Here is a 23,844-nt window from a genome sequence, read left to right on the forward strand (position 1 = left end):
TTATTATTTTAATTATAATCATAGCTCGCTTAGTAGTAAGCTGTACTATGCGACTTGCTACGCCTAAAGTAAACCTGGCTACCTCAGCTGATATTTTCCAAAATTGGCTGATAGAACAGGGAGGACATGACTATATTACTTTAAAAGAAAAACAGGGGAAATGTCAGGGATGTAATAAATCTCGGTAAGAACAATGGTCTTAGGATACGGAGCCTGAGTAAGAATAATGCTTTTAGTTATAGAGCAATGTTGCGTGCAAAGTTTGCGGGAAACCATACTTAATAACAGAAATTAAGACGACTGGACCAGAACAACTGGATCTGGTTTCAATAGAACTAGACGTTATCTGAAGAACTGAATGTTGTGATAGAACTGAATGTTATGATAACCTAATCTAAGAAATTTAGATATTCTGGGAACTACTAAACAATATGTAAACTGTGTGGCTATCAATCACTATAGCTTTTATGTAAGCTTGCTTTAACCAATCGCGTAGCTAAAAGATTGTGTGCTATTAACCTAATTTTAGCAACCGAATAACTATATAAGCAGATATGTAACCAACAATAAATCGAAGCTTGTTCACATTGAACATGTGTATGCTTCCCCACGACACTCTGGGTTAACCCTGGGACAACTGCTGCAAACCTAGTTTGCAACACCCTGCCAACAGGACACTTTATCAAAGGCAAACCTAATTGCACAGTTTGGATTGAGAGCTCTGAGAGTAGACGGGGTAAAGGTATGGGATGTGGAAACTGACTGTCTCTGAGGATGGTCTTGATTTGTCATTATCTTCTGAACTCCTAACAGCAACTCCACGCCCAGGAACAGCAGAGCAGATGCCCAACAGCAGCTCCATCAGCGAGTTCCTCCTGCTGGTGTTGACAGACATGCGGCAGCTGCAGCTCCTGCACTTCTGGCTCTTCCTGGGCATCTACCTGGCTGCCCTCCTGGGCAACGGCCTCATCAGCACAGCCGTAGCCTGCGACCAGCGCCTGCACACCCCCATGGACTTCTTCCTCCTCAACCTAGCCCTCCTCGACCTGGGCTGCATCTCCACCACTCTGCCCAAATCCATGACCAATGCCCTCTGGGACACCAGGGCCATCTCCTACGCAGGATGTGCTGCACAGATATTTTTCTTTTTTTTTTTGTTTTCAGCACAGTATTCCCTTCTCACAGTCATGGCCTATGACCGCTTTGTTGCCATCTGCAAGCCCCTGCACTACAGGACCCTCCTGGGCAGCAGAGCTTGTGCCACCATGGCTGAAGCTGCCTGAGGCACTGGGTTTTTCTTTTCCCAGCTGCACACTGCCAATACATTTTCTATACCACTTTGCCTGGGCAATGTTCTGGACCTTTTTTTTTTTTTTTTTTTGTGTGTGTGTGAAATTCCACAGATCCTCAAGCTCTCATGCTCGCAATCAGACTACCTCAGGGAAACTGGATTTACTGTGGTAAGTGTTCTTGCCATATTTGGGTGCTTTGTATTCATAGTGCTGTCCTACGTGCACATTTTCAGGGCCGCGCTGAGGATGCCCTCTAAGCAAGGCCGGCAAAAAGCCTTCTCCATGTGCCTCCCTCACCTGGCCGTGGTTTCCCTGTGTGGGCACGGACTTCTTTGCCTACCTGAATCCCCCTTCCCTGTTCTCCCCATCCCTGAACCTGGTGGTGTCATTTTTGTACTCAGTAGCGCCTCCAACACTGAACCCCCTCATCTACATCATGAGGAACCAGGAACTCAAGGATGCAGTGGGGAAAATGATGGCAAGGACACATTTCAGCAGGGATTAACTTCTCATCTTTCTCTACAACTGACTCACTGTTGTTCCTGTAGGAGGCTCATATTACGCATTTTCACCTTTAAAATGCTTATTTATTTCTATTAATTGATACTTTTTTTTCTGTTCATATATATGTGTGAGTGCACAATTTATATTATTGGTTATTATGTTCCTAAACATGCGTTTGGATTCTGTCTGCTTCTACTGAGGCATCACGCTGCTCTCTATCTCCTGAAGCCCATATGAATTCTGGGTCAGTGCTGACTCTCACGCAGCCTCTGTTCTTATCTCTGTATCTGTAGAGAAATGAGATGCCAGCAGGCACTGTGGTGATACAGGCTGGATTAGCAAAAGGGATGCACGTTTTAGCCTACGGACCAATATATTAGTTCATCAAAAGGAATCCAATTGTGCTCATCCTGAAACTTTTTCTTGGGTTGCTCTGGTTTCGCTTAGGACGGCCAAGAATACTCCCATTTAATCTCTGTCGAAACCGGGTAGACGTCACCGCAGACCGCAAGCCTCCCCAGCAGCGCCCTCTTGACGCCTCCTCGGATCGCTCAGCTCTGTCGGAGTAGGGTAGACGTGGCTGAACATTGCACGACGACCCTGGGGCGCCCTCTAGGCGCCTCAGCTTAGCACGCTCAGCTCCGTCGAAACCGGGTAGACGTGGCCGAAGATCGCACGGCGCCCCGGCTGCCACCTCCGTCTTTGGCCGCCGCCGCTCGCGACGAGAGACCGAGTCGTCCGTAGCCGGGAAGACGTTTCCGGCGTTCCCTAGCGGCACCAGCATCGAGACACGGACGCCACCGTTCGAGACGCGCGAGACGGCTGTTGTGTAGACCTGGCCGGCATTTCGAGACGCAATGTGCAGCGACCTCTTCCCGCCGCCATTAGGGAAGCGAGCGACGGATGTAGCCGGGTAGACGTGGCCGGCATTTTTAAAACGCGCTGTGATTTCTCACCACCGAGAAGCGCGTTTCTGCCCCCTGGCTGGGTGGCAGGGGCTATTGTGGCTGGTAGGTGTCACACTCCAATATAAAGGAGGGAGAGGAGGTTCTTTATATGTATATGTATACCCGATGGCGAGATTAAGACACAACAGATCAAATGTTAGCCCAACCAGTTTATTACAAATACTAGTTGCTTAGGGATATGGGGAAGGGAACGTGGGCAATAGAAAAGAGATGAAAAGCAAGAAGACTTGGCAGAAAGCAAGAGAGATATAATCACCACCATGGATCCAGCGAGGTTCGTGGTAGGTCCGTTGATCTCAGGAACTTGTCCGGTCACCACGGGGGATGGGAGATGGCAGCAAGCAGGCCTCAGGGTCCATCCTAAGTCTCTTTGGGAGTTCTCCTCAAAGATTTTTACTTTGGGAGTTCTTCTCCAAAGTTCATTTCTGAAAGTTCTTCTCCCTCCCAAAATCCTTAGTTCAGTGAAGGCCTTTTATCCCTCATTTCTCAGGCGTTTATTTGTGTGACATATCTGGCCCTACAGATAAGCCAGCAGCAGATGTCACCTTCATTGCCATGCAGGAGCATTGTCTTTGTGGTGGTCAGCTTCTCCAAGCCGTACCCCCACGGAAAAGACTATTTGCACCTATTTCTGATTATCTTTACAACCATAAGCAGAGACAATGGCACCATAACACCCATCCAGATAACCGGCAGTTATCAGTCAGAGTCTTGTCACCAGAAAAGGCCTTACGAAACAAACTTTGAGACAAAGAAAAACAGTTTCTGTCTTTCACACCACCCGTGGCTCAAAGATTGCTTGAAACTTATGCGCAAACATCTGTCCAGGGTGTTGAGGGAAAGAAAAAAAAAAAAAAAAACAAGCAGAAGGAAAAAGAGTTGTGGGGGGAGTAAGGAGGAATTAAATGTTACAAAATTGCTGTAACAGATTTCTCGGGCTTAGTTACAAATGTTACTCTGATCTGTTGGATTTGTCCATCATTAGTTGAAGCAGTTACAATGTGCATTGAAGATACTGAATAAGTTGAATATAACAAGGAATCATTCAAGGAATAGACAGAAGGTTTGCAACAACACACAATAGTTAAAATAGAATACATTTCACCTATGAGCCACCCGGAGGCCAGGGAAAATAAAAACGATTCGAGTCCAGGCCTTTCCAAGTTTGGACAGCAACATGGGCAATTTTCCATATACCCTGGGCAATTTGTTAAACAGCTTTACCATTTCCATCGATTTTAGACAACAACTAGAGTTATTCTCTTTGCCACAAACAACCTATTCCTTAACAACATACCAAGCACTAACTGGTTTTGCAATGCCATTATCAGTACTTGTTGCATTGGTGATTTTATTTCTCAGAAAGCATATCTAGTCTAATTCAACAATACGTGGATTTGCCATGTAATGTTTTCAAAGATCATAGATGGAACAAACATGTTTTCTAATAGGCTGAGTGAAGGTATAACTTCACCACACTGCAATACTGCATGTTGCTTCAAGGTTAAATATGAACAGAATTGTCATTTAAGCATCTCAAAAGTGACTGAAATGCTGAGAAAGATATATACCAGTTTTGCAAGTTCAAGTATTGTTATTGTCCATAGAACTTTCACGGGATAGTGTGTTTAGGATATCCCATAATATAAAACATTAGAGAAACACACACAGAAACATCACAGAAACATACACCTTACTTAACAAAACATAAACACTTTCCAACAACCATGTTTTGGATGGAACTCCTGGACTGGTGTTACAATAAACATCATAATGGGTTTCTTTTTGTGGCCACATCTGACCGACATTAGATGGGTCCCTTGGTTCATTTCCAAATTTATCAGGAAGTTGGAAACACCATAGCAGAGTTACATGCAAATCATAATCAGTTTGATAAAAAGAGGTGGAAGAAGGGATCAAAAGGAATGGCATTACTGTGCAGGGAGTAGCCAGTAAGCCAGCAAAACCTGTGAAAACTCAAACCCAAGTGTGACGCACCTAAAGACAACACCCACACCCACAACAACCTGAAACACGATACTATGCAACCCAAATACAATGTAATACAGTGTAATCAAGAGGTATAGTCAGCATTCTAGTACGATCAAATCTTCAGCATTTGTCCCAAAACACAAATGATTAAAGTCAGCTGTCTGCCTTTCTGTGTTCAGTCGAGGTCCAGCGGGCGTCTTCTGTAAAACAAAAGAGGACATCGTCTTGCCCTTTTGGGGCTTGTTAATATGGTTAAAATGAGGGAATAATTCTGTGAGTGGTACTTTGGTATTCTTTTCCCAGGCATCCTTAGCCTTCTAAGCGTATTTAACAGGTCGTTTCCTTTTGTTGTAAGTTTTCTAATGTACATCCACCCTCCTCCCCCCTACTCACTTGAGAGGGGTGAGAGCATTAGTTTTCCTGCGGTCCTAGTGCCCATACTGACTCCAAAGTTGGGGACACTTCGAGGTGGAGTGTCACTTCTTTCGGGCTTTTGTTTTGGCCAGCCATTAACTAACTTCTCTAATCTGTCTGTAGGCAATCCATCCATTAGCTCTCGCGGAATGCCCTTCTGCCGGCCCAGCATCCAAAAACTATTACGTTTATGATTTATATTTCGCCCACTTGGTTTCACTGAAAATGAGAACCTTTTAGATCTGTGGGGGTCCCGGTTAGATAGGGGAGGGGTCGAATTGGCCAGTGCACTCCTCACTGCCTTTATCTCAAATTTACTGTTGGAAGAAGTCACTGGTCCATATTTTCTCCCATAGTTAATTAATTCTTGGACAACCTCCCCCCACGTCCATACTTTGCATCCTGACTGCAGACGATTAGGGGTTGCAGCACCTTCTGAAGCTGCCTGAATTCTTTCTCCCTGAGGCATAGCCTGTATTTTTCCTTGTAGTTGTATACCTATAGGTTTTAATGATTCAGGAAGCCCCCTAATTAAAGGAGTCATCCTCTCAGGATCAACAGGCATCATCATAGGTGATTTATGGTGGGGCTGCAGCTGTCTATCATACATCATTTGCAGACAAGCAGCCTTTTGAACACTTTCCACTAACTGATCAACTGTCCCAGTAATGGCAAGGGGGTCTCCTCTTTCTAAAGGGTTAAGACCACCTGCCCAATAGGCAACTCTCTGTGTTAGGGACCAGGGAGCACAATTGTTACCAGTAGTTAAAAATACTCCTGGTCCCCAATAGCTTTCAGCCTCTTTTTCGGTTAAAAGTATCTGGTCTCCACCCGTGAGGCTGACCCTCCATACGCACTCTGTTTCTGATTCTTTAGGAGAGCGGCCAAAATCTCTTTTCAATTTTGCTAGCTCAATAGCAGAGAAAGGGGTTTCTTTAATGTTCATTTGAGGATCTAAATCCTTACCATTATCGTATGAATACTCAGTTTTTATTAAAGGATGCAACTGAGCTGGGGGAGCTTCTAATTTGTCAATATTTGCCTTTAAACCTTGCAATTCTTCCCTTGGATAAGTTTTCTCTTGAGGTGCACTAGTATCACTAGCATCCTTACCCGTTAACACTTCCCTTAAGACCATTTGCAACAGATCAGAATTATGTTTTTCCCTTTCTAACTGCTTCTCTAGGTTTGCAATTTGATTTTGCAGAGATTTTATCAGCTCCTGACTAACTGATTCCTGCAGTGCTTGTAAAGCTTGGCTCTCTGCTTTAAGCTGCTGGTCGTGGAATTCTATGGCTGCAACCAGAGCTGAACCCAATACCGCACAAATAAATGCCTTCCCTTTCCCAGCTCGGGTACGAGCGTTCTTTTGCAGAACATTAATACAGTCTGAAACACTCTGCAAGTTATGCCAGTTCTGCCATGCCCACTCTACCCCTGTTAACGAGGGTTTGGCACCGTGCTTTTCTAAAAGGTCAAATAACAAATCTTCACCTTTCATTGTGACTACACTGTCACTCATTTTTCAATGTGCAGAAAGATCTACACGGAGAAAGAGAGAGGGAACAGTATCCAAAACTTTGAGTCAAACAAATGCAATTGCTCAAATCACTCCTCTGTTTACTGAGAGGAGTATGCAAAAGTCAAAGAAGATCAAAGAAAATGCAAATACGTAAATCGCTTCTCACTTCCCTGTGAAGCCACAGAGAAAAAAAAAAAAAAGTCAAACCCCACACCTAAGTTATGAAGAACCCTTACATTTCGAGAATGCACAGTAATCTTCATCTTTGGGATGAGGTTCAATAAGACCAAGTGCCGGGTCCTGCACTTTGGCCACAATAACCCCATGCAATGCTATAGGCTTGGGGCAGAATGGCTTGAAGAATGTAGAGAGGAAAAGGACCTGGCAGTGTTGGTTGATGCTCGGCTTAACATGAGCCGGCAGTGTGCCCAAGTGGTTCACTCTTCTCTGGGTGGAGAACTGGCTGGAGGGCTGTGCCCAGAGGGTAGTGGTTAATGGAGTTAAGTCCAGCTGGCGTACTGTTACAAGTGGTGTCCCCCAAGGGTCAGTTTTGGGGCCCATCTTGTTTAATATCTTTATTGATAACCTAGACGAGGGGATTGAGTGTACCCTCAGTAAGTTTGAAGATGACACCAAGTTGGGAGGATGTGTCAAACTACCTGAGGGTAGGGAGGCCTTTCAGAGGGATTTGGATAGGCTGAACAGCTGGGCTGAGCTCAATGGGATGAGGTTCAATGAGAGCAAGTGCCAGGTCCTGCACTTTGGCCACAATAACCCCATGCAATGCTATAGGCTTGGGGCAGAATGGCTTGAAGAATGTAGAGAGGAAAAGGACCTGGGGGTGTTGGTTGATGCTTGGCTCAACATGAGCCGGCAGTGTGCCCAAGTGGCCAAGAAGGCCAACAGCATCCTGGCCTTTATTAGAAATAGTGTAGCCAGCAGGAGTAGGGAGGTGATCATCCCCCTGTACTCAGCTCTGGTGCGGCTGCACCTCGAGTACTGTGTTCAGTTTTGGGCCCCTCACTACAAGAAGCACATTGAGGCCCTGGAGCGTGATCAGAGAAGGGCAACCAAACTGGGGAGGGGTCTGGAGCACAAGTCTTATGAGGAGCGGCTGAGGCAGCTGGGATTGTTTAGTCTGGAGAAGAGGAGGCTCAGAGGAGACCTTATTGCACTCTACCACTTCCTGAAGGGGGGTTGTGGTGAGGAGAGGGTGGGCCTCTTCTCCCTGATAAATAATGACAGGACAAGAGGGAATGGCCAGAAGTTGCACCGGGGAAGATTTAGATTAGACCTGAGGAAACATTTTTTTTCTGAAAGAGTGGTCAGGCACTGGAATGGCCTGCCTAGGGAGGTGGTTGAGGCACCATCCCTAGTGCTGTTCAAGAAGCGTTTAGATGAGGTGCTAAGGGATTTGATTTAGTACTTGGGTAGGGACAGTGATAGGAGGATGGTTGGACTAGATGATCTTGTAGGTCCCTTCCAACCTTATGAACCTATGAACCTATGAACCTATGAACCTATGAACGGGACTCAAAATTACTTCCCAAGAGGCATACACATAAACAGTTCTAAAGACACAGTTAAGTTTCAATATGCGGAGTGATTCTTCCTGGAGAAGTGCTCACGTCTAAATTATCACAATTATCACTCCTTACAACTCCAGGAGGCACACACAGGAAAAAAGGTTCAAATTTCACACTTAAAACTCAGTATGCGGAGTGATTCTTTCTGGAGAGGCACTCACATCTAGATTATCAAAAATATCACTCCGGGCAACTCCAGAAGGTACACACATCAACTGTACCTGGAAGGGCAACACTCTCACATCCGGGTATCCTGCCGACTACGCCATTAAAAATGTCACGCTCCAATATAAAGGAGGGAGAGGAGGTTCTTTATATGTATATGTATATGTATAACCGATGGCGAGATTAAGACACAACAGATCAAATGTTAGCCCAACCAGTTTATTACAAATACTAGTTGCTTAGGGATATGGGGAAGGGAACGTGGGCAATAGAAAAGAGATGAAAAGCAAGAAGACTTGGCAGAAAGCAAGAGAGATATAATCACCACCATGGATCCAGCGAGGTTCGTGGTAGGTCCGTTGATCTCAGGAACTTGTCCGGTCACCACGGGGGATGGGAGATGGCAGCAAGCAGGCCTCAGGGTCCATCCTAAGTCTCTTTGGGAGTTCTCCTCAAAGATTTTTACTTTGGGAGTTCTTCTCCAAAGTTCATTTCTGAAAGTTCTTCTCCCTCCCAAAATCCTTAGTTCAGTGAAGGCCTTTTATCCCTCATTTCTCAGGCGTTTATTTGTGCGACATATCTGGCCCTACAGATAAGCCAGCAGCAGATGTCACCTTCATTGCCATGCAGGAGCATTGTCTTTGTGGTGGTCAGCTTCTCCAAGCCGTACCCCCACGGAAAAGACTATTTGCACCTATTTCTGATTATCTTTACAACCATAAGCAGAGACAATGGCACCATAACACCCATCCAGATAACCGGCAGTTATCAGTCAGAGTCTTGTCACCAGAAAAGGCCTTACGAAGCAAACTTTGAGACAAAGAAAAACAGTTTCTGTCTTTCACAGTAGGTACCTGGCTCAGTTCTGAAGGAGTACCATGAAGACAGGAGGATGTCTCGCTTGGACTGGAGGGCGTCTCTTTCAGGTTGGAGGATGTCCATGTTGGATTGGAGAGCTTCTTGTTGAGACTGGAGGGCAACTCACTTGGTCAGGAGGGAGTCTAGATTGGACTGGAGAGTCTGATTGTCAGCTAAATGACTCTCTTTCTGGATCGGGAGATTGTCCCTTTCAGCTCGGAGACTCTCTCGCTCTATTTCAAAAACTTGATGCCTCTCTGGGATAGTATTGAATAAGGCCCGGTAAGCATAAGCCAGACCCCAAATACTTTGGGCCTCCTCAGATCTGTTTGAGCCGCAACATCCCTGTCTCAAATATCCGCATAAGTTCTCAGGATCTTGCAGGTGTTCAGGAGAAAAGTTCCATGACACCGGTGATGCCCATTTTCTGAAGTCTCTCTTAAGTCCCTCCAAACTCCCTGCCAGTCAGTATTCTCTGGCTCTGGGGAAGGCTTTCTCAAAGTATTATAAATACAGATACTGATGAAGAGTACGTTCAGGGAGACTGACACCACAATCATTATGAGCACTGGATGAGCATCCAGAAAATGCATAATGAATTCAAATGAGAGGCCAGCAGTCTGTTTAAAAATCACCAGTTCCATAGAGTTAGCAACTCCATCTGGAGTTAAACCCTCCGGAAGTGAATGCCACATTGTGTACGAAAGCCAGGTAGGTAAGTCCATCAGTGTTTTTAGTTTATCATATAGAGACCAAGCTCCATGGATCAGACTGATCCGCGGAGCGCTCGACTCCGTCGGAACCGGGTAGACGTGGCAAGCGATGGCAAGCCGCCCTAGCAGCGCCCTCTAGACGCCGGCTCGGATCGCTCACCTCCGTCGGAGCAGGGAAGACGTGGCCGGACATTGCACGATGCCCCTGAAGCGCCCTCTAGGCGCTTCGGTTTGGCACACCCTACTACGTCGAAACCGGGTAGACGTGGTCGCGGATGGCACGGCGCTTGGCTGCCACCCTCGTCCGCCGCCGCTGGCAACGAGCGACCGGATCGGCTGTAGCCGGGAAGACGTGGCCGGCGTTCACAAGCGGCACCAGCATCGAGCACTGGACGCCAACGTTCGAGACTCGCGAGACGGCATTAGCTGGGTAGACCTGGCCGGCATTTCGAGATGCAACGGGCAGCGAGCTCTCGCCGCCGCCGTTCGGGAAGCGCGAGAGGTTCGCCCGAGACGGGCACACAGCCGGAGACAGCAAGCCACCCGGCAGCGCCATCTCCAAGCCGCCGCGGAGCGCTCGACTCCGTCCGAGCCGGGCAGACCTGGCCCGGGGAACGCCAGCCGCACCGGGAGCGAACTCTGGCAGACGCCGTACGGGACGCGGGGCTCGCTGCGGGGCCGGGCCGTCCCGGTCGGAGATCCCGTGCGCTCGCACGGGAACCACCGCCGATGAGATTTCGGGTGTGCTCCGGGTAGACCTGGCCGGAGATCGCGAGCCCCCGCCGGCAGCGCCCTCTGGCCGCCACTGCGCGAGTCGGGCGGAGCCGTAGGGGCCGGGCGGAGCCCTCCCGACATTCCCGAGCCCGAACCGGAAGTGACCGTCCGCCATGTTCTCGGCGGTAGCGTGGCGCGGTCGGGCGGCAGCGCGCCCGTTGCGTGTCGGCATCGCTCTCCCGTTTGTTTCCTTTGACTCCCGACGCGGTCCTGGGTCGGGTATTTGAGACCTAAGCCGCACCGGGCTCGCAGCGGGTGCTGCGGAGGGACCCGGGCAGAGCGGGCGGACGGGCCGAGGTAAATCGTACGCGCTTGAAAGGGGCCAAGCGGCGGGAGCTCTGGGTCGGTCACGGCCACCGCGGGCCGCCGCACGGGCTCGGGGAGGAGCGGGCGGAAAAGCACCTGACGGGGCGGGACCTCGACCTCCCGGAAGAACCGGGCGGCCGGGGAGATGGGTCGGCGCCGCGAGCGGGAAAAAACGGAAAATCGGGAAAGCGAGGCGCTATGGGCGTGCAGACGTGCAGCCCCTCTCCCGCCCCCAAAAGGATCCCTATGGGTCTCTATGGGAAAGTGCGGGTCGCTGTGTGGGCACAACGGGGTTCCTGTGGATCTCTGTGGGGCACTTAGTGGTCTCTAAGGCTCTACCGAGTCTCTGTGGGGCACTATGGGGTAGAATGTTCTCTTTATGGGGTCCCTATGGGGCTCTGTGGGGAACAGTGTAATCTCTAGGGTCCCTGTGGGGCACAGTGGGGTCCCTGTGGCTCTCCTTTGGTCACTATGGGGTCCCTGTTGCTCTCCATGGGGCACTAAGGGGTCTCTGTAAGGCTCTATAGGGTGTCTGTGGGACTCTGGGTCCCAGTGTGTCCTTATGGGGCTCTAGGGTTTTGGATGGGGCACTATGGGGTCTTAATGAGGTATCCGTGGAATGGTTATTTTTTGTGGGGGAGATCTCTATAGGGATGTGTGGGGCATCTGTGGGGTAGATGTTGGGAAGGATCTGGTCCAGCTACGGGGCGGCTGTGGGGCACAGGTGAGGAGGACGAGAATCTTGGCGGCCTCATCCAGTGGGAGACATTCTCTGAAGTCTCAGTGTCCCTCCTCCGCTGGTTTGTTTCTTTCTTTGTGTCTCCTCTTGCTCTCTCGTTTCCTTTTTCCAGGTGCCCGGGTGACTCTCGATGCAATTAAACATCCAGGACTTGAGACCTAAGCTCAGAGAGCGAGAGGGGCCCGGTGAATGCCCTTCTGCGGGTAAAGCTGCTGCTGCTGTGCCATGACAGACCCGCGTCACACCCCCCCCCCCCTTGAGCTGAAGGGCGCTACGGACGGACCCGGGCAGAGCAGGTGGATGGGCTGAGGCAAAGCCGTACGTGCTTGAAAGGGGGGCCACCGCATGGGCTTGGGGAGGAGCGGGTGGAAAAGCGCCTGATGGGGCAAAACCTTGGCGTGCCCGCTGACAGCTTTCCAAGCAGGAGCCCTGGTTCAAGTATGGGGCACAGGTGATACAGGGCTGATGTGGGACCCTGCACTGAATCTATGGGGGAAACAGTGGGGCACTGACAAACCCCATGGGGCAGCCATCGGGCTGATGGTGTTATCTGCCTTGCCCCTCTGCCCTGCATCTCTGCCCCACCCCACTGCCTTACAAAAAAGAATAAAAAAAACAACATCCCCAAAACAACCAAAGGAAGGGCAGCCCAAAGGAAGGACACCAGGCCAAGGCGGGTCCACAGTGAGGGGGATGGGGAGCAAGGTGGAAAAACCCCACGGCTTGCTCAAGGGAGCTAAGTCCTGGTGAGCAGAAGGAAGGACAGACTGGCAGCTGACAAGGTGATTGATCTCAGGGAAGGAAGGAAGGGAGGGAGGAATGTTATGGGGGAGGAAAAAATCAAAAGCAATTGGCCGGAGGATCTGGGGTGGAGGTTCAGGGAAAGCTGGCTGCCGAGTCTGGCTGGAGCGTTGTGACTGGGAGAAAAAAAAAAAAAAGAAACGTGGTTTAGGTGCACAATACAAACGTACGTACATACCTACATACGTATATGAGTTATATAAAAATAAAGAGACAGCCCTCCTGACCAACCACTCCCCCCCCATTGAAAAAAAAAAATGACCAGAAATTGAAAAAACAAAAAAATAAAGGTAAATACGAGGAAAACAAATTAAAAAGATTAAAGCGTATTTTTATCTTAAGACAAAAACCCAAAGAAAGCATTCATTATTCAAAAATTAATTCAATAATTATTCATTTTAATTAAAAAAAAAAACCAAACAAACCGCTTTTCACCACCACCACCAACCCCTTCCCCCCAAAAAAAACACAAAAGCACTTAAAATAAAAGTAATAAAAAGTTCGGTAAAAACATGACACAGACGTCGGGCGGGGTGGATCTGTGGGAGGTAAGGTTGGAGGAGGGGGGTGGGGGTGTTAAGGGTGGGAGGGAGGGAGGCAGAGGGAGAGAGACACCGATCCCAGCATGGCCGCCTCATCACGTCTACCCCGCTGAAGAAGGAATCTTCGGCCGGACGAAAATAATTAAGAAGTAAAAATAAAAACAATCACGGATAAATAAATGAAAAAAAAAACACGGGGCCGAGGGGACTGGGAGGGGGAAGCGAGCGGGCCGACAGGTCTACCCGTCTGCCCGCGGCCCGCCAGCCAGCCCGCCCTCGTGGAAGGCGCTGCAGCGGTGGGCGGGGAGAAGGATGGGGGGCAGGGGGCGCGATCGCAGTTACATAAATAGTTAAAATATATATCGATAGGAAAAAGAAAATAATCGAACGATGTTATATTTTTGTAATAAAAAAATTTACTTTCGAGAGACAAATATGAAAAAGATAATTTCAACAGATGGAAAAGAAATAAAAAATAACTTAAAAAAATTAAATATTTTTGTGAAACAAACGAATAAAAAAATGAAAAAAAAATATTTTTTGGGAAATAAATAATTTTTAAAATGAAAAAAATAATAAAAGGTGAGAATACATAAGTTTTCTTTTTAAAAAGTTTTCGTGAAAATAGATTTGAAAATGGAAAGAAATCATTTAAATTGTGGAAAATATATAAATAATTAAACAGGAATAAAATTACTGCAAAAAAAAGAAAAATAATTAAAAATATATAATTTATAAACTGTCATGAAATAAAAATAATTTAAAATATATTTCGTGAAATAAATACATAAAAATAAATAAGTAATTAGAAATGGAAAAGTAAATAATTAAAAAATTGAACAATGAAAAAAATAAATTGTGAACTAAATAATGAAAAAATAATTAAAAAGAACTACTGTTGCGGTGACCCCAGGAGGATGAACCACGGCTGCGCCGGAACGATCTTAAGATGCCGATGCAAGGACTCAGAGAGACATCAATATGATTATGCAGCTGAGCCCACTTTATTGCGCAGGTTACATACTTTTATACCCCTTGAACATATGCTATTTTTAGAATAATTGTTAAGCAGTGGTTCTTGCTCTGTCCTTGCAAGATAAGTAGTGTCCAATTAGTTCTTCTTTTCCCACGCATACCAGGGCCATCTGGTTCCACCGCAAACTTACTCCCTCATCGTTGCCCGGTCAACGGTGCACTACTTCTCAAAATTCAGTGATCTGAACATGCTGTTTTGTTCGCACTGCTACAAAGATAAGCACACACAACCTCCTTTCCTAAGCCAGTTCTCCACAAACTACAATAAAATAAAACTGATTAAAGATTTGAATATATATATATTTGGATTTAAATAAATGATAACTAAATAAAAAATAAAAATTAAAAAAATACAATTAAAAACGGATGAAAAGTAAATAATTAAGAAAGAGAATAATTAAAAAGTTAAATATTTTGAAATAAAGAACAGAACTAAAAAAATACAAAAATAATTTTTTTCTGAAATAATGATGAAAAGTGAAAAATTAAATAACTAAATATTTTCAAAGAATTTTTTTGAAATTTTGTGAAAGAATTAAAAAAAATTAAAAAGAGCAAAAAGCAAATAAATAAGAATTTGAATGATGAAAAATTAAATATATATTTCGAAATAAATAAATAAATGAATGAATAAATGCTGCCGCAAAAAAGTTAAAGAAATAATGAAATGTTAGGTGGAAAAAAAAATACGCTGCAGCCCTGGGGACGGGAGGGGGAAGCGAGCCGGCCCACAGCTCTACCCGTCTGCTCGCGGCCGGCCAGGCAGGCAGCTCTCGTGGCAGACGCCGCAAGTGGGGGGCGGGGGCTCTGGAAGAGATTAGATGGTAGATAGACAGACAGACAGATGGACAAGTGTGAAACATGTAAAGGTGATTCGTGTCAAAGATAAAAAGTCAAAGCTGCTGACACAATACCTTCGGACTGGCATTAATTCCAATTGGTATACAAAGTTACTTAAAGGAGTAAAATGTCCTTGTGAGACATGGAAGGATAGAACTTTATCTGCATTTCAAACACCAGTCTTGTGTAACAAAAAGCGTATTCCTCACACCAAGGGGTGAAACTAACACAGACCTTGGGAGATTAGCCTGGAATGCACCGAGAGATGGGGCCAGTGGCCCTTTTCGGGGTACTTAGCTTGGGGAAGCTAATCCTTGGAAAAGGACCACATGGCACCAAAGGTGCTACTCCCTTACTGATTTATGTGTTGGGCCAGCTGTGTTAAGCTTATCGCTACCCCTCCTAACAAAATACCAGTGAGGGGCTCTTCCCCTTCAAGGTTTGAAGATTTACATCAAAATCAACCCTTAAGTGTAATTCTCTTTATAAATCAGAGTTTGGAATGTGATGAATATGTATGAACTATACTTTTAAATAGGTATTCTTTCTTTCTTTGCGGTGTGTCCTTGGTGGAGCGAGACTCCCCGGCACACCCAGCGCTGCTTGCTTATTGCTTTTCACCTTTTGATTATAATAAAATATTCTAAAAACTCAGATTGGACTCTGAGCGTTTATGACAACAAGGAAAGAAGAAAGGAAAAAGGAAAGGAGAAGGGGAATTGAAAGGGGCGGGGAAGGGAAAGAAAGAAAAAAGTCGGCCAGGTCAACCCCCTGGCTCGGGGCAGAAAAGGCCGCCGGGAAGCTCGGCCCGCCAGGTCTCCCCCCAGCTGTGCCGGAGGGAAGGAAGCGGTGCACCCCGCCGGTTCGGCCGCCCGACCTCCCCGTTCGCGCCGCGCGGCGCGAGATCTGAGGCTGCAGCGGGAGATGAACCCCAAGGAAGGGGGCGCGCCCGGAGACGGGATGCGGGACGCCCCACGCCGGCGAGACCGGGGGCGGACGCCGCCCGGCGGGCTCGAGAGGCCGGGGGGGAGGCGCGCCACCGCGTCTCCTCTCACACCCCGCGCCCTTTCCCGCCGGCCGGCCGACCGCCCCCCGGCCCCGCACCCTCGCGGAACGCGCCGCGGGCAGCCCGAGTCTTTAAACCTCCGCCCGGCTCTGCGGCCGGGGTGGTGGTGGGGGGGGAAAGGGAACGCGGCCAGGGGCCGGTCCCGCCCCCACACCAACCCCCCCTCCTCTACCCACCCCCCCTCGACGCGCAGGTCGACGCATGGAAACCTTTTCAAGAGCTAGGCTACGTTTGCCACCTGTTTAAAGTAGAGGTAAGGAAAATAATCATAACCGTTGAAATCTCCTTCAAAAAAGTATTTTCATTGACATTTACTATTGTATTTCCATCAATAAACTCGCAGTGAAACTTAACTTCTAATCACATCTTCACAATGATATTATAAACTCACAGCAGAACATGGAAATTCCATTAATGAGTTCAGAAAACAGTATGTATTAAAGAAGAACAAGTACAGAATGGGGAAAGTTATGAAAGTATTTGAGTATTTCTACTTTGTGTTCTGGAGTCTTTCACAACTTGACAGAAAGCTTTGTGAACATGCATTAATCCCACACTATTAATCTCTTGCTATTCAATACATATTGCAAGGCTTAAAAGAGGAAAGAAAAAACATCATAGAATTAGATTATACTGAGTTGGAAGGGATCTACGGGAATCTGAGTCCAGCTGCACAGATGACCATCCAAAAATCAAACCAACTGCCTGAGAACATAGCCCAAGCAATTACTATTCTAAAATAATTACGTCTGTTTACGAGTTCAATCAAGTCAAATTGGCATGTGCTACCAGGTGTACCATAGTCTATAAAAGAAGCAAAAATTAAGAGGACACTGGTGGAGGTGTGCACATAGCCTAGACTGGCTGAAGGCTGACAAGTATAGAGAATCCAAACCTCTACTTCAAAGCCAGCAGCCAGCCCCAGAACCTTCTAAATCTTAGATCTCTTCAATTAAGTCGAGCATCAGCCCATCAATTCAGCAGTAGTATTTCAAAACACATCAGCTACTGTTTTACCTTCCCATAATGCTTACAGAATTTAGGTACCCACCGTCCTACTGAAACCACTACTGCAAAAGGACAAGAAACGGTGTTCATAAAGAAAAGCACAGACGGTCTTACTTTGTGATAGACAAAAAGCCTAATGGTGCTCCAACTTGAGAATTACTCACATTAATTACTCATTCAATCAGACATTCACACATAACATCTAAGACTTCAAGAATATTAAACTAAAAAAGCTTTATTAAATAATTTCTGTACTCCCATTTACTCAAGTTTCATGCTTTTTTTTTCTTGTTTTATTTTTTGCTATACTAAATCCTGCTGTTTGATCACACTCACACCAGGAGGAAAAAAAAAAAGAAAAAAAAAGAAAAGCTGCCTGGTAGTCAACTTTGGCCACCTGGGAAGGAGGAAGCAGCAGCCAGATACAAATCTGCATCATAAATGACTGCCCATATGTTCAAGTACTATCACAACCAGGCTCCTAAAATATTTACCAGCTTGCATGGTCTCAAGTTTCCCATCATTCCCCTACAATCATTCCTCTAAAAAAATAAACAAAGAAAAAGTCACATCTTATCATCACACGTTCTGATGCTGGCACTTTCGAAGGAAAGTATTTCCCAAACTTCACTGGTACACTACTTCAGGAGCAGCTAGGCAACCCACAGGTTTATTCAGTTTCAATACCCACCCCAATAGATATGGCAGCTATTTCTACTATTTAAAGATGAACTTTTGTGCTCAGGCAAAAGATATGCATTAATTCTTGGAAATTCTGCTTTTACCTTTCAGGAATTCTTTCCTGAGTTCTTTGCCAGAAATGCTACATTTGCAAAGGAATCAGTAAGGCCAATCCCTCCACCCATTTATCCCTGCTGTCGACTCACAGTAACGGGGAGTGAAGTTTTGATTAAAGCCCCAAGAGCATGAATAGACAGCAGACAAAAGGAGATGAGGAATTCTGCAATAATTTCATCAGCATAAGATTAGGAAGAATAAAAGAAATCACATCAATACCTGAAAGGTAAATTCATGTCTATATAGTTTATAAAGTTTGGCTAAGAGTTCTTCTTTAAAAGGGTTAGCTGTTATATAAAGTAGGATGATTAACATTTCAACCAAACGGACAACAAACCACAATGTAGGTTGGCCCAAACTACAGTGTTTTATTAAAATCTTTGCTGTTTTCATCTTAGCATAACCTACATTCCCCACATGCTTCCCTTTGTGACCCAAAAACTCCCACTAGATTCACATGCAGATCCTGGATTAGCAAATGGCCATCATCTTTCAAGATTTAGGGGTACAGAGAAAAAATTGAAACTATGGAAAACTGTCGAGGTATTTTTTATTTTATTCAGTATCACTAATAAAAGTCTATCAGCTTAATTTGAATTGGTAAATTTACAAGTTATTAAATATAAAAGCTTTATGCAGTCAAGGGAGTGCTTATATAGAAAAATGAATGAAAATGGCTTAAGTAAAATGTTTCACCCAAAGTGATTTCAGCTGCTGTCATAGCTGTGCAAATGCTTTTTCCACCTGAACTAAAAATACAAAACATTTACAAAAAAGTTCACTTTCTTGAAACAAAAGATAGTAGTTTTAATTCTAGATTGTACAGGCATATATATTAATAGGTTTTTCAGGAAACAGTTACACAAAAATGTTCTCTTTGCTTCCAAATATTACTGTCTCTTAAGTCAACTTAATTGGCTTTAAAATCAAAATGGCACGTTTTGTTTCATTTTGAGAGAGTTAAGGAATTTTGGGGAAATTAAGGGCAGAATTCATCCTCATTATTTTTTCTCCTTTAGAACTTCATGCACGTGCTCAAAACGTGTGGCAACTTTCATTAGAGAAAAAGACAGACCTTTTCTCCACTATGCACTGAAGTATCTAATTTAGAATCACGAACTTTAAAGCCATAGAGATTCATCTTGTCTACATTGCTACATACTTCTGCACATGCCATCTGACTTCTGCCTTCTGTTAGTCTCTTGTTCATCTCTTCTCACCGCTGCTACTAGTATTACTCATTCCTAACATTTGTGAGGGAAATGAAATGGGAACAGTAATAAAATCACCATAAATGACCTCTACTCATGCATCCTTCTTGCCATACTGTGTTAGAAGTCTGCTGTGTTGTTTCTCTTGTTTTTTAATTGAAATTACTTTTGATTTAGTGGTTGGAAAAGCTTGTGTATATTCATGCTGTGGGGTAAATAACTCCCAAGGATGGTACTTCACAACAAAATAATATAGAAAACAATACACGTCAATACATTTAAACTCAGCATAAAACAGAAGTGTTTCCAATATGCAATTTTCCAATTTTCCTCTTAGTTTATTTCTAGTTGTCTAGTAGCAGTTCACTGCCAAGTTAGGAAGACGAGGGGCAGTTAACTGCAAAGACTGAAAGAAACCCTAAGGAATGATTCCGATGGTAGAAATCTCGATGGTACCCTTATTACTTACTCTAAGCACCAAATCCCCTCCCTCCCACCTCCCAAGAAACAAAAACAATTGAGGGACAGAATTCACTTAAAGGGAATCAATAGGGCAGACCTTGTGGAGGCCTGCCATCAAAGCCTAGCTGTGTCAGTTGCACAGGAAGACACCCCTTTTCTTCCTATTACAAGCCATCGACGTAAGGGAACACTGTGATTAATATCAGGTAGTGTTAACAGCTTTAATGAAGGAAAAATATGACCACGTAAAAGCCAAATGTCACAGCGCAGAAATGTAGCACCAAATCATCTGCAATTTATGTAAATGGAAGAATTCTTTGCCTTTGGCTTCCTTTCTGTTCCTCTAATCATCTCATTTTTTCACAAGACAAATTTGAGTATTTTAAAAACACTGTTGGTAAATCAACTTGAAAATTAATAATGTCTGTTGGTATAATAAGCAAAGTTTACCAGGCAAGCAAACAGGCAAACAGTGTTACTCAAAGGTCAGCACTTTGAGGAAGTTCTTTAAATTCTTTATTCCTAAACTTTAAAGCAATGAAAAGAGTTAAACTGTTTCATGAATACCTCCTGAACTCAAGAGACCATCATCCAATCAGGATCATTTGCTGTTCAAACACAGTGTGTATCAAGCAGAAAACCATGCCTATCAATTACTCAGGATAATAATCATCAAGCTTAAGACAGTGAAAACACTTCCATCAACTCTTCTGTTCAAGCTGCACAAAAGTCTTATCCTAAGACAAAACCTTTAAAGATGTATACAAAAACTGAATGCTATCCCTTTTCAACTCTACCACGATGGATGGACTTACAACAGCAGTACAAAGCAAGTGTGTTTTCTGTATCACTCAAGACTAATTTCCTACTACAAAGAGTTTGAGGTGCTTAATTTTCAGTGGCTGCTCAAATACTGGCCTAATATGGTTTCTATTTTGTCTTTAATACACCTAGGGATAAATTATCTCATCAGTTACAGGCACATGGCTCTCATTAACAAAGACAGCCAAGCACTTAAGCACAAACAAAATGTGGGTCTAGGAGATTTTTCATTACATATATATACAAGTCTCCGGAACTGGCATTGTGCTTATAGATGTGCCTTGAAAAAATTAAAAAAAAACAAAACAAAACACAACTTCCAATTTAGCTCTTCCTTATTTTCTTTCCCCTCCTTTTTAAAAAGGAGAAATACACTTGGGAATGTAAAAGGAGATTTAAATATTTTGTCCATTTAATAGTTTCTGCTTAAAGCCACCTCTGGGAATAAGACACGGAAAATGTGGTTTGAATCAAAAAAGTCTACAGCTAGAAATGAGATGCCTTCCTCAAAGTTCATGAGTGGACGAAAGATGAAAGCCAAATAAATAAAAGTTGATTTGCTTACTTTGGTATTCATTCTGAGAGAACTCCAGAATAGTTATCAACTCTTGTCCACGCATTAGGATGTTCTTTTAAGTCAGTCAAGACTTCTTGAGCCATTTTCTGCTAAAAGGAAGTTTTGAGGGAAAAAAAGTATTAGGAGAGGATTATTTCAGGAAACATAGTACAATTAAATATATTAATATCATGTCACCTTTAAATCATATAATCCAAGACTTAGAACTGAACAAGAAGCAAAACGTTCACAGATCATTCAAGAAATGCACTAGGGCAAGACAGTCACTGCCTTACTTCCACTCTTCCATACTGAACGACTGCCCTAGACCAAGAGCAACACGTGAGAAAAGCACACATAAGGAAACTATACTAGGAATGGATGGTATCTTCCGTTCAAGAAATCTAGATAACCAGATAAAATTTTATTCAGGGGCACCTCAGGCTTCTTTTTCATTTTATTTTCAAGAACCACAGAGCAGAATCAGAAGACCCCAGTCTCTACTCGAGAGGAACCCCCTGATATATTTACCGGCATACAAAAACAGGAACTGTTTATTGAGGGACAGCAGGCCAGCTGGTCATGCCAGTCCTTTGGTTCTCCCTGGAGACTGACATTGCCAATTATTATGCTAGATACCATAGCTTCAGTAACTTGCAAAACCTACTGCAAACTGCATCACGTACAAGCATCAGACACTGCCTTCCAACAACGTGAACATCTTCTTAGTTACAAGAAACAAGTAACATGACAACTAACAGAAGTTAACTCACTCTTTCACTGCATTGTAGATCCAACTCAGTGGAATTAAAGCTGTTAATGCTCTAGCTTCCCCAGTTACAACCTTACTACAGATACACAGATTTATAGTTAGCTACAAGAATTGGTAGAAAGAAAGAGAGATATAATCACCACCGTGGATCCAGCGAGGTTCGTAGTAGGGCCGTTGCTCTCAGGAACTTGTCTGGGCACCGCGGGGGATGGGAGAAAGCCGGGAGGCTTCACAGCAAGCAGGCCAAGGGCTACTTCCAAAGAGTTTTTCCCCTCAAGGAATTCTCCGTCAAACGTTTTTTCTCTTCAGGACTTCTCCGTCAAAGATGTTTTTCTTTGGAGTTCTTCTCCAAAGCCGTTAGTTCAGTGAAGGCCTTTTATCCCCCATTTCTCATTTTTCTTTCCTTTTCTCTCTGTTAGTGTGACATACCTGGCCCAACAGATAAGCCAGCAGGGAGTGCCACGCACAGCATTATCGTCTTTCGCAGTGATCAGCTTCTCCAAGCCGAACCCCCCAAAAAACAGGCTTGTTCCCATTTCTGCGTATCTTTACCGCCGTAAGCAGAGACAAGCGGAAGTGCGGCCCCGCGCCGCTCTCAGCAGTCGCTGCCGCTGGAGGGCTGCACCGCCCAGCGGGCGTGTGGCGGAGCGGGGCCGGGCCGGGCCGGGCCGAGCCGCACCGCACAGCGGAGATGAACACGGTGCTCGCTGTGGAGCAGAACGTGTCGAAAATGACCGAGGACAGCGGGCCAGGCATGGAGGGGCTCCGGACGGATCGGGAGACGGTGAGCAGCGGGCGGGGCGCGGCGCGGGGCCGTTATTCGGCGCGCGGTGACGCGGCGCTCCCCGCAGCCCGGCGCGGTCAGCATGGTGTACGCGCAGCCCGAGATCCTGCACGAGGAGGTGTATCTCTGTGAGCGCATCGACTCCCCCGGCAGGGAGCCCGGGAAGCACCTGAAGGCCGTCTGCTTCCTGCAGCCCACCGAGCTGAGAGCCCTCCCCGCGGGGATGGGGGATGGGGCTGAGCCCCTCTCGTTGCCGCGCTGTTGCTGTGTGTACCTTGAGGAGAACGTGGACTGTCTCATTCAGGAGCTGCAGGGGGTTAGAACAGAATTTATTTTGGTTGTAATGTACTGACAAATGTTTGAGGAACAGACTCTGAATCCACTGTGTCACTAGAGGAATCACTTAAGTGTTTTGGGTGCGGAGGGCCTCTGTGTTTTAGCTCTATCAGGACTTGCGTTCACGTGGTTTTCTCTCAGATCCCCTCCTTTTTCCATGCAAAACGTGTCACTGCCAATCTCTGCAAAGTTCAGGTCCATCGGGAATATTATGGGGGATTTCCAGAAGGGGAAACCTGAGGAGCTGCAGAAGCTGGAATCCATGGCAGGTATGAAGGTACAGACAGGACTTGTTAAAGCCCATGTGTTGCAGGACAGTGCAGGTCACTGCTGACTGTATGCTGACAGTCCACTTCAGACCTCTGCAGTGAGTGATCTGTGGGGGCAGGAACCACTGCCCTGTGTTCAGCACGGTATTTTTTTTAATGGAGGTCAGGCCCTGTGGTAGGCCATTCTGCACCACTGCAGCACAGCCTACAAGCCTGCTCATTCCGACTGCTCCCTGAGCTGCTGTTTAGAGCCTGCTGGATTCCAGAAGCCCCACAGTTGAATCAAGTTCACCCACCAAGTGGGTGGCTAAGTGATAACATCAGCTCTCTGAGCATTGTCATCTGTCACCAAATGCTGAGCTGATTTTAATTGGTATAGACCTGTTGAAGTCACCACAGCTGTACAGATCTGTGAGCAGTTAGATGTGATTTAATAGCTTACATTTGGTAGAATTTTGGTGACCAGGTACTGTAGTGGGATTGTAACTATATAATGCATTTGCTGAACACAACCTCTGATGTTCTCTTGCTATGTTGTGGTTTCTGGTTTCGGCTTGTGCTGCAGGTTCAGAGTCAAATGTTTGACTTCTAATCTGTCAGCAAATCATGTCTGTGCTGAGATCTTTGTTTCCGATTTTATGAGCAGATACTCTGCTGAAGACTTAGCACAGAGCATGAGTGTTGAAAGTTGGGTGCTTGGCACTGGGGT

At 45.5% G+C, this 23,844-nt stretch overlaps 1 pseudogene; it reads left to right on the forward strand.

Moving 5' to 3' along the window:
- The first annotated feature begins 842 nt into the window (after positions 1-842).
- The window catches only part of LOC136060164 (olfactory receptor 14C36-like), a 55,541-nt pseudogene continuing 32,539 nt past the window's right edge, over positions 843-23,844 (forward strand).

The sequence above is a fragment of the Cyrtonyx montezumae genome, unplaced genomic scaffold (genome assembly GCF_038088225.1).
Source record: "Cyrtonyx montezumae isolate F1298 unplaced genomic scaffold, pur_monq_1.0 scaffold_9, whole genome shotgun sequence".
In the NCBI taxonomy this organism is placed as follows: domain Eukaryota; kingdom Metazoa; phylum Chordata; class Aves; order Galliformes; family Odontophoridae; genus Cyrtonyx; species Cyrtonyx montezumae.